Below are 12,707 nucleotides of genomic sequence, written 5' to 3'. Positions count from 1 at the left end.
TGCTAGGCAAAAAAAGAGTTATGGAGAAGCCCACGGCAAAAAATGGAGTTACAGAAATCTGTTTACTTAATAGCAGAGCTATTACATCCACGCAATCCTACTGGGGAGGAAAGACAGTAAAGAAGTGTAGCAGGCCAAGTCATGAGGCCTTCACTGACCATAAAAAAAGCAGCATTCAAGAAACAGAAACTAGGTCGGATTACTAAGGTAGAGCATAAAAACTACCACAAGCACATGGGGGCAAGATGCTAGATAGGATAGACAGCAAAATACAAAACCCAAGAGAAGCAGTGTCATTTCACATCAAAAGCCTGCCATGACCAGAAAAAGGCAGGTGTGTTAAATTCTTCTTCTTTACTAAAGTCAACTGAGTAAATTGCTAACAAAGTTAATAGCAATGCAGAGTAAAGAAAACTGTAAAAGGTTACAAAGTACTGAAGAATTAACTTCAGTTTTAGAAGTATTATTAATAGCTTATTTGTTCTAGTAAGCATTTAAAAGGAGACAGGGAAACAAAACAAGAAGTCAATGTTAGCTAAGAACAAAACTGCGTCAAACAAATTTTGTTTTATGGTCAAAGGAGGTCTTCTGGATAGCTAGCATAGAAAGAAACTCAGGTTTGTTTTACCTGGTTAAGACTTTTAACACCACCATGCACGGTGAAGCCACTGAGGTTTCAGAAATTTAGTAAAGCCTTCTCCCCCACTCTGCTGAGATCAGGTTTATTACTGAGGCATCACAAAAGTTAGCAGATGCTCTATATTCACATAGTGCGTGTAAGCTATACAAAGCTGCAGCCTTCCATTGCAGTCTTACATCAGGCATCTTTTTCATGCTCTATCAATGAGAGCCAGAGGTCTGTCATTTGAATGTACATTTGCTACTGTTTGGAAACAGACTACTTTACAGAAGCTCCTGTTCAGAATTAAAACAACGCTGGCTCATCCCTTACTAAGCTGCTAACTAAGCTTCAACATAAGCTGTCTAACTGGAGAATATAATTAAATAATATCCAGAACAACCACTCCTAAAGTACATTTTGCTTGCTGTTTGCCGTATGAGACTGCACATTCAGGACTAGCAATGCTTGCCCACCAGTTGTTCGCTCCTCAACGATGTACTGGCACATGCATATGCGCAGCTGTGCAGTGAGCCAGATTTCTTCACAGAAGGAAGGTCAATTACTATCAAATGTCTGAACACAAGCCCTGTGCCAAAATTATCCAAACCACTTTATTATTCTAGGTTTGTAAGCCCATAAACAAACAGGTTCAGACAATAGGAGTTGTTACAAGGTACTAAGAAAGTGCAACGTGACCTAGGTCTTACAAAAATACTCCTGCAAAAACAGGATCAGTAATCAAGTCCTTTAAATAGCATAAGGGAAGACTTGAGCATTGCCACAGACATCATGTGTGTTCTCAGGCAAGTCATATAATCTGTCTTCACTCCCAAACTTTAAAAAGAAGGACGACCTCTTCTTTTTTCAGTTCTGTCATGACATTTACCATTCTCTCTTTCTGAACACAATACGATTATAAAGAATCCCACAGAAATATCTGTAAATAAGAATAAAAAGCACATACAGCTCCATTTTTTAGATTTCATTATCCTACTGATTTGCAGCAGTTCATGTATTTCTTGGGATGAAAGAGGAGTCTCAGTCTTCACAAAGAACCCAAAATACCCAATTGTCATACTTCTCCTTTTGTGCACTTACAAAGACAATTGATCAGAGTTTTTGATGGTACACTACCACACTAAAGCTATATAATTGGATATTTAAGTCCAGTTTTCTATTGCAAGCTGTAAGTTCTCCAGAGACACCTCCTATAAGCTTAAACATCAACTTAAAAAAGACAACTAAAAAAACCCTAAAAAACACAGCAATGCATCAGTTTTTAAGGAGTATAACTGACCAGTAAGCCATCAAATATGGTACTAAAAAAAAAAAGTATAAATTGTGAAAACAATTAATGTATCATGGTGGAACAGGGGGAAGATACATCCTTATAAACCAAACCTGGCAACACACAAAACAGTAGCGCAAGTTCAAGCTTTCAGAAAAGGATGACTTACAACAACTGTCATTTTATGAAGCGGTTCACCCTCTTCAATGATTTTGTGCTCTGTTTCATGGTCATATCAGATTACTCAAAAAGGATAAAAATAAATTTTACTTCTGTCAATCACGTACGCTAGAGGCAGCTCTGTCATGCCCATCAGAATTTCACTTGTTTTCTTGCGATAGGCAAGAATACTGGAAATGTACAAGAAAAAACAATCTTCTCAGCAGTGGAAGGTCCTCAGTGAGTCTTTTCTGAATTCTAGTCTGGATGAGAATTCCTTATCCTCGGTAGAAATGCAGAAAAATAATGAAGCTGCACTGGTTTAGGCAGTTTAAGCAAGAGAATAGGGCACATGAAATGTTTACAACTGACATCGAATAAAACAAGAACATACTGGCTCTCAGGGTGTAACTACATCTTACGTTTTTTTTCAGCAGCAACTACCCTCCCACACACCCCCCCACGGGGGAGAGGAAATGAGAAAAGAGGTATTTTTAACACAGATGATTTTGGCAATCAGATTCACAGTGCACTAACGTAAACACCTGTATGTATACAACTGACAGGATGGCAAGCTTAGGACAGGGGGAGAAATGAGCAACCAGGACAGGCACTGCAGGTGTTTTCTCTATCAAATACGAATGTAACATGCAACTAAACCTTTATGCCACAGCCTGGTATGCATTTAAACTAGAACGGCTGTTTTCGGGTACATCCAGCTTCACCCTGCAGTAACAGAATTAAGTTCCAAATAGGGAAATAAGTCATGAAATTTTATTTGGCACGTAAGGAAAACAGACTAAATAGACATTAAAATGAAATGCATCTGCTTAAGCCATAAGGTTTCAGATTTTTTTTTCAGGTTTTCCTTTTTAAAAAAAAACAAACAAACAACATAAGTTCTCATAATCTTTCATAGCAGAGTGCCTTGACATGCATTGTTAAAATGTGATGTACAAAGCAGGTGAAGAATCCAGCTTGTAACTGTAAGGTTCAACGGGAATTAGTCATTCTAAGTTCAGTTACAAGAACAAAAAATAGCAACCAAAGTGCTCGGCAGTTTTTATACCTGTGCCTTCTCCAGCTCTCCTGGTATTTCTGGTTGATTATGAAGCATGTCTTTAATGAAAACTTTACAGAGCTTGTGGTTCAGTATTTAAGGATTATTCATTAATACTCAGAACAGGTTAAAACAGAAAAATATTTAGGTTTTGCTTTAAAAATCTGTAAATTCTATGGGCTCCTCTTTGCTTCCTTTTTTTCTCTCTGGGTACGTCATTCAAGAGGGCACAGTATTTTACTGCGTAATACCCCTGTAGACAAAGCAGAAGCCGTCACCCTCCGGTTTGATGAAGCCTCATTTGTCATTCAGTGTTAGCTAGAAAGCCAGCTTAACACGACCCAGCAGTTCAGAGATATTAAGAAATACACTATGGCCTTCAGGAAGATTCTTAAAATGACACAATACATCCGTGCAGCAGTTACTAACACATAGTATTAACAGCCTATTTGTCACTACTATTTTGACGATGAAGTACTTATTCTATATGATCAGTTGTTAGAATTTGCAAAAGGACTGCAGCCCTGCTGTCCCAAAGCATCTGGTATGCGTAGACATGGGAACTGAGAGAAGACTAAGCACTCCAAAACTGGTGTGTTGTGCCTGACCCACAGGAAGATGACTGATTGCAAAGATAAGCAAGGACATTAGGCAAATACTGGTTGAAGAGAATAAGGGAATTACGTGCTGCAGTTGCCAGAAGAAGGATTGCCTAGATTCTTGGTATTGCAGGCCAATTTATCATCCACAACCTACCTCTTCCTTTGTGGGGGCAAAACTAACAGACTCCATAAAAGGCTCTCCTTCCTGGTTTTGTTTTATGCTGTACCTATACTCTGACATCCTCACCAACCTACATGGATGCCTTTACCACTGATCAACTTCTAAAACCAATGAGTTGGCTGACAACAACCTGCTGCTCTATATGGAGACACCTCCAGGTTTACAGCCTGCTCCAGTCCTGAACCAAGCACTGAGCAGGACCCAAGTTTCCAAGATCAGAATGTGTAAGTAGGGCCATAGCAACCAAAACAAGACAGAAGCGTGCAAGAAAATTGGTATTTTAGTTTATAGGAGAGTATGGTGACACAGACTAGGGTCTTTGTGAAAATTGGTAGAAAAGGAATGCAATAAGCCAAGGCAAGAAGTTTGAGTGGGGAGAGTTTCCACAGTAAGAGGAGGGGAGACCGAAATGGGGGCATACCTTTTTCTGTTTATCAACCAGGGCATGACACAGAGGCTGAGAACTCGTACTGATAGTGTCTGAACAAACTAGTTTGGGAACTCTTCACACCTCAGCAAAATTACACCGTACTTCTGCAGCTGTCCTACAACATGAGAGAGGGCAAACCATTCCACAGCAGGCAATCCTACCATATAGTTAACTCAGTATTTCAAATCATTAGTACTACAGCTTTTCACCAATATATTTTATAATACAGCTTTAACGTAGGCTTCAGGTGCTTGAAACTCAGAGGTTCTGTACATCAAAGGACTGAAATGAGCCAGAATGATAATTGGAAACTCTCTTCCCAGCGGCTCACATGAGTGTAGAATGAGAAACACCTTGAATTCACTTTGCTAAGACTGACACAGTAAGCGTAACAGGCAGAAACAGGAATCAAACAGCCAAATGAGAAAGGGGAGGCTGAAGCCGAGTACGAATGCCATTTTTTCAGCAACTTTCAGAATGATCCCCCAAAATACAAGGGAGACCATATTAGCACACCTCACCCACATGCAAGCCCTGAAACTTTGCATCCCTTCACAGTCCTAAACAGCTTGTGGTTATTCCATCAGGAGTGGAGGCTTCACCACAGACTGCACCTAATCAGCTTAACCTACCTCCCCCAACCAAAAAAGCTAGGCAATTTGAAAGACAGTAGCACTTGCTCTCAAAAGCCTAAATTTGACAAATTACACTGATGAAATACAGAGACTCTGACCTAATTTAAATAGCTACGCAAAATACAAAATGTTGACAGATTTTCTTAGTGATTCTTTGGATTAAAACACACATTCTCTTGTGGCCTTGTCACTTGAGCACAGTTATCCCAAATGACACCATGAAAGCCTTTGTAATCGCACAGTTACTCTATCTCCTCATATCCTTTGTGTTCTTCATTTAGGGAACAATTACTAGAAAGCATTTAAGATACACATGAGTAGTTGTAAGTCATTGTAGAAATTATTACACCCCACTATGCAGCCACCCAATGCAGGGAATCACTGTCACTAATAAATGCACTGTGACTGTGTTATCAACTCACCATTCTCTTTTTGGAGTATGCTTTCATTTTGGGTATGAACATGCAAAGTGTTACTCTGTAAAACACCTTTAGTTAGAAGGTAACAGTTTGTGCCCGGTCCCAACTACAATCAGTCACAATTCCATTCCCTCTCCAGCATAGTACAAGTGCTGCTTGTGGCTGAATTTATGTTTAAGTGGTCTTTCCATTTTTTCTACTTACTAAAACCATTAAAAATTTTAAAAATCTGGGATTAAAAAATACCATTTCTCCCAGCATTTGTTCCTAAAAAGCAAAGTTAGCATCCACTAAAACATGAAGACTCTTATTAAGCAGTGAATTCAAAGTTATTTGCCTCCCGCAATCTTGAATAACGTCGTACATAAGAAAATGGAAAGATGTCTGTTTGAAAGGACCTAAGAATAAGTCCAAAGAGGAATATTTACAAGATTTCAAAAATAATTCTCTCCATCAACTGCTTAAAAAGCAAACAGAAAGAACCAACTTCATCCAGCAATTTTGCTGTACTAAAAATCTTTCTCATTTTTGGAAGTGATGACTAATCTTCAAAAAGCAGTCTGAGAAGCCATTTTTTCAACAAGCAATTGCTATTAATCTAAATATTAATATGAATAATATGATTATACATTTCTGGGAGTAATAAATTAGCTGTAAGTACCTGCTCATGTTTGTACCTACAAATGCCTTTTATGCAACCTCAAATGAAGCTTTTGTTTCAGTTTTTAAAAAAAAAACAAAAACGCAACATGGCACAAACCCAAACCAAATCCAGAGTTATATTTTCATTAATTTATTGCTGAAAGATCATGGGTTTGTATTCAGATCCCCAGAACGTCGATTCTTCTCTCCTTCCCCCAGCTACACAAAGAGGAGGACTGGGCCTCCCAAAGAAAACTGACGGAAGTATCTTCTCTTCTATCACACCTATTGCCCTTTGTCTGAAAAGTAACCATAAGCATTCAATGCCACTGAGACATTTAATCACAAGAGCCACGTAAATGATTAAGTTCAGCTGTTCAGTTAACTCACGGGATGTGCAGGCCACAACACAGCCCGAAAGCCTGCTTATCAACCAGTTCTGCAGTTTTTCAGATTCAAACTGATCTTCCCTGAATGACTTTGAACAGTCGCACAATTTTTTTTTTTAATGTTCTCTTTCACAAGAATACTCACAGATGAGTGTACTACAGGTAGAAGAGCACATTGGCTTTTTAATAAGCTTGCTCCTGCCTTGCAATTTTACTTAGCCTTACTGATCATTTCACTCATCTTAAATTCCACTGTCATTCGAACCCCACATGGCACGCCTGGACAAATGCAAGGACTTGGCTGTTGTTTTACAGGCTGGGCTTACTGCCAAGTCTGCTCCGCGTACTTCCCTGGCCCACTAGGGCAGCTTTAGGCAACAGCTCCCAAATTTACGTTATTGCTGTGAACAGCCAAACTGCTGCTTACTATTGACCCAGGCCCAATCTACTCTCATTTCTCACTCATTCACAGCAACATTACTTATTTGGCTATTCTTCGAGTGGGATATGATAAACTGCTTGTAGTTGTATGCCACAAACAAAAGGAAAAAGACCATCACATTTTAAGCAAAGGGCTACTTTTTACTTTGAAGAAAGAAAGAGCTTATTTCTAATTTTCAGAAATACGCAAGATAAAAAGCATTAACACACTTTTGTACCATGCCCATCTCCCACATCCCAACTGTCAGGATTTGTTTTCATTTGCGCTGCGCCGAGGGTGAGGTGCAACTATGAATTCACACACAAAATAAGTGACATTTTGTCAAACTAGGGATCTTTTTCAAACCCCTGCGCTACATAGTGACTCACTACATAGTGATTCTCGATACACTATGTAGTGATCCAACAAGCACAGGCCAAACCATATAAGTTCTGAAATTAGATCAGGTGTAACTACAACTGCCTCGCAACAGCACACAAGAGTCTGACTAGATGATCTCCAGAGTCCCTTCAACCCTGACCATTCTGTGATTCTGCATTTTTCCAAATGGTCTCATCCTGGTCCAGCTTTATCCAAATAGGTAAGACTTCATTTAGCCAGCATACTGTGTAAAAACACAACGTATTCAAACATGTCAGCTTCCCAGGATTACCAACATAATCTGTTACTCTTAATGGCCAGGCAACTCTGGCTCCATTGATACCAGATTTGACTTTAACACACATCTTCCTTTGGTGCTTCCTCCGTGTCTCTCTAAGTTATCGTGAAGTCACAAGGTTCTTGTCACAGACCCTCTATTTTTGGTCAGATGCAGCTGTTTGGTTTTTCCCTCCTCCCCTCCATCGGCAGATTATATAACCACAGCCTATGGCTGATTTGCATTGTGTCCCTGCCTGTCAATCTTTTGCGTGCACAGATACCAGCATCCACTAGCTTGTAAAAGGACAGTAACTAAATTTCCCTCCAGTGGTCGTTCCTATCACAATACATTTAAGCTTAATATCTAAACAAACACTTCTGTTAAAAAAAGTATTATTTATATCTAAGGTTGAAAAAAAGAATGGACTGAAGCAACTTGTCCATTCATTCCTTCCTCAAAGTTGCACCAGTTGATCCTAGTCTTAATCCACACGAGCACTCTTTCTTATAGCAAATGCTTACAGACCAGCACAGACAGCTGTATTTATACGGATGGCTCAAATTATACATATCAACCACAGAGTTACCATCTTGTGCAAAGACTTTCTGTCCCACCTATTTATATAGGCAACCAAATCTAAACAGAATAAAGAGACTTTAAAAAGGAATAAAACTTCAGGTGAACCATAGAGGTGTGCAAGATGGTCTGTCAAAAAGACTTCAGAAGATCATGTCTCACGAGTTTCTCTTACTAGCTAAGGAAAGCAAACTCTGTAGCAGTTCTGGATCAGAAGTATGTGATCACAAAAATGAATTTCACCAAGAGCAACCCTCAGTCAGCTCACAGCTCTAGTTCACTATTACTGCCAGCATCCAGCCCTCAATTTTCCACTCAGTCTGATTATGAGACTTCTCTGCTTCCTACCACAACTTGACTTTCTTAGTATTGCTTACCTTACTCACCATTTTAGGGTAAAGAACAAAAAGTTCAAGCACACTCCAAACCTCTCTAAACTGCTTACGCTGTTTTCTACTCTCTACCCACAGTCTGTGACAGCAATACCTGTCATGAATACACATTTGAGAAGTGAAGAAGAATACTTTACATATTAATGATCAGGGCAAAGCTATAAAGACTAGTATTGTGGTGGTGCTTCAGTACAAATCATTGGTTTTAAGACTTTTACTACACGTCTAAATTAAATGACAGTGCCAGTTTTTGCTACAGAGAACTCTGCCTAGCTACTGAGGAAAAATTCAGTGTCCGTCATCGCTTCAGAGCACTCAACACATGGGCAGGAGATAACTGCTAAGCAGCCCAAGCAGCTCGCAGATGCTCATACAGCAAGAAGGTCAGACGTGGTAAACTTCAAAAGAAAGGATCAGGTATTACTTTGACAGTCACAACGGCAAAAATGTGTATTTCAATCTTGATACTCAGTAGTGGCCTCAAACCGATAAGCTAATAGCTCTAAGCCGCAGGAAAAAAACCTCAAAGGAGAACAAGAACATAGAAGTTTTCAAATAAACTAAAGATCCAAATCCATATATACTGTCCTTAACCAGAGCGAGGCTCCAGCTTGCAAAGATGTTTTGAATTGTCACTAAATTCATTACAGAACGGGGATATTTTTCATACTTTCCATACCATAGTTTTCAGGAGAAAAGTAAGAGAGATTGTGAGATTCATCTGTAACAAGATTACTAAATAGTATTACTTAACCAAATATTAAGTCACAGGAAACACGGAGAACATCTTTTCAGCTTGTTTCATAGTCCCCAAGAAAATAAAACAGGTATTATGAACAAGAAGTCCAGGTAGGGTACTTTTATCACTACTTTTAAAGCACTCATATTTAGGGAAAACAAATAAACAAAATCAACCAAGGATGACTACTTATATTGAATTTCTCTAACATGAACTTCTCCTCCTCTGCTTCATTACACAAGAACAAAAGGTGGGTGTTAGGGTGAAATTCCACATATTAGTCTGTTTTACCAGGTAACAAAACCTTAGCCCAACTTTGGCTCCTAGAAGACTTCATCAGAAATAAGAGGAACAATTTAGAGAGGATTCTGAACAGCAGTATCAATAACTTATCTGTCAGAATTTCCTAAGTAATTAAATAATTCATTTTCTGGACATTTTGCAGCCTCTAATTTTAAGTCAGTCCACATTTCACATATCAACAAGAAATAATTTTGGATGTTACAGAACCTTACAAGATCCTGAATACCCAGCTTAGTACTACATACCCCAAGTTCTCTAAAGGCCCTTACCTTGCAAAAATTCATTCTTTAAAACAGAACACGAACCCTTAAAATAAAAATTCAGCTAAAGAAACAATCATAGCAACTTGTATTTGCTCCCATTTTGTAGAGTATAATGCATGCTCAGCAGAGTTTTTAACGGTAGTATGAAGACCTTAAAGCAGTGTCTTTGCTTAATGCTTAATAAATTCTAGACAAACTTCCCAAAATGATACTGAACAGTATTGCAAAACTAGGAGGAGGGGTTGAGGAGGGGTGGGTGAAGGGGATAGGGACATCATTAGAAAAGTATTCAAGTTAAAAATCAAATATTCAAGTGTCACATATAACATCTCAAAATCTTCTTCATTAAAATGACCGAACATGGTGGCACCTCAAACACTTTAATTGACAAAGTTAGTTACATGACAATCTATTTTAGTAGACTGCACAGGACCTGAACCATACTGTAACTCAAATGCCTACTTAGGCATTTCAAATGCAACTGATACATAGTGTCAAGATGCAATCGGATGCTACTGCAACTAACCAAACAGTTTCGCAAGAAAGTATACCAAAGAGATTTGGTTCACTTCAGAGCTCTGTATAGCATTACCTTTCAGCACTAGAAGCCTGAATTATTTTGTCAGAAAAAGGTGAAGCTCATTAGTATCTAGAATTGTACCACCTGCTTTGAGTGCTGAACACTACAAATCAAAATGATAATTTCTTTCTTCTTTGGGACAAGGACAGTGAACTATCAGAGGAAAAAAAGCAAGATTTTGCAGAAGGTGCTCAGTACCCACTTAAAAGTAGCTGAAGAGCTTTTGACAATCTCTTATTTAGCAACCACCTGAGCAAATTTTTACTTCAGTTCACAAGCTATACGAAATGGGCTATCCCTTTGATTTCAAGTGAAGTATGCTGCAAAGATTGCACTATTAGACTACAGACTTTCAAGCACCTTTAAACCATCTTTCATGCATTCCCCTCCGCAGCAGAAACTAAAACTTTTAGATCAAGCACACAAGCACTACTGTAGAACATTAGTCTCAATTCCAGCCACTTAGTAGAAAACCAAATATGTTAGTTCTGCTATCCTGCAACCCACTGAAATTGTTCTGTATAACAACTCAGAATCCCAGCTGATTTTATTTCTCTTATTGTCCTTTTAATGTCATAAAAAAAAAAAAGTAATCTACTGCCTGGGACTAGCATTTTCTTAGTAGTTCAGAAATCAAAAGTATATGAAATGAAATAATAGCTCACTTTTTCTTGCTTTTGATTAAAAATACAGTTAAAGATAAAAAATATACATATATACTTACATATGTACATATATAAAAGAATAAAATCCTAACAACACTACAGTAGTCTCAGCATAAAAGAAAGCATTAACACAGATTTCCATGTTATTTACAAGTGTTCTGCACAATCACGGAAGACTTAGTAATTTGAATATTATTTATTTCAAATCAAGCAACTTTCCCTGTGAACTACATGTTTTATTATTAGCATATGTTAGAAAAAAAAAATACCCTTATGCTTACTTTGCTGCACAACGGACAACATCATTGAAGCAAGTGATGCGGGATTATGAAATATATGCTTTAGGGAGATCTAAGAACTAACTAATGTAACTAATACACTTGGAAGAGGGGGAAGGGAAAAATGTAAGATTTCCAGTAAGGGTCATCTCTTATATGAAATCTAGTTCTTCATATGTAAAACACATGGGCAGGATTAACAGTTAAACTCTGGCAATCCTTTTAATAGAATACTTGAAGGCAGAGACCTGTTCTAACCCTTTCCCCAGAAGGCCACATCTGTGCACAGCAGGCGAGACCATCCCCCGTATTCCACAAAACAGTGAAATTACTGAGTTACAGATGTAGACGCAAGATTTCTTACTGAAAGCTACAGTAAACAAATCAGTTCGTGGTCTGAATATCACATTTTCAAATTTGCCTTAAAAATAGTTTTAACTTATCAAGCATAGAAAATTATCTATATTCAGAGTACTATTTGAACAGCTTGCTGAGGAATGCTACCAAAACACAAATATTGTAAAAGTGAATTGAGTACCACCAGTATTTCCAGTTTTCTGAGCAACTTGTTTTCTCGTTCTCATCTATCATCAATGGAGGAGCGTAGTTTAGACTACTAGCTTTACGCAAGAATAGAAATAGGGGTGTCAAAATTATTTTTCTTGTAATTTGTTAACATTCCCCATTGTTTTCATACGGTACTGTACTGCATTTATTTGGCTAGCAGAACTCAGGCCCCCTTCCCCAAAAGCACCATCTGCTATTCCACCAAGTTGGAAAATAGGCAAAGAAAATCTCCCCTTATCTGAAGGTATCTGTAAACTAAATCTTAGCACCAAGAAAGTCAGCGATTTTGTATGAAATTAATCCCGAGTGTTCACACTCGATTATATACAGACTGTATCAAACAATTTTTTTTTCTAACCAACTTCTGCAGAAAATCGAGTCAGAGAACACCACAACATGGCTGCATCGTTTAGCCTGCATACAATCCTGTTTCAGGGCTATCTTATCATCTAACCAGTCAGACTCTAAGACAGTGCATTACCAATTAATACTTATTTCAAGTAGGTCAGAAAAAAAAAAAAGGCACGCAGCCATCGAACTCTGGTACAGCCACACGCTGCACAGCTGGCTCTTCATCATCCCTCACATCATAATTTACAGGGAATACTTTATTTTCTGCGGTTTAAAGAAACACGAGTTGCTGGTCTTTTGGTTGGTTTTTTTCTTTTTTCCAAATGTGACTTTCAGGCTCCAATACCACAAAACGGAATAAAGCGGGAGCACCCCGCCCCGTGTGCCTATGGACCCAGACAACCACCGCAGCCCCACACGCAGCGTTCTGCCCATCCACAGGCAGGCACACGGAGTTCCTGAGTTTACAGCTGCGATGGTTCCA

The sequence above is a fragment of the Charadrius vociferus genome, unplaced genomic scaffold (assembly GCF_000708025.1).
Source record: "Charadrius vociferus isolate BGI_N301 unplaced genomic scaffold, ASM70802v2 scaffold400, whole genome shotgun sequence".
Classification (NCBI taxonomy): Eukaryota; Metazoa; Chordata; class Aves; order Charadriiformes; family Charadriidae; genus Charadrius; species Charadrius vociferus.
This window is presented reverse-complemented; position numbering follows the sequence as displayed.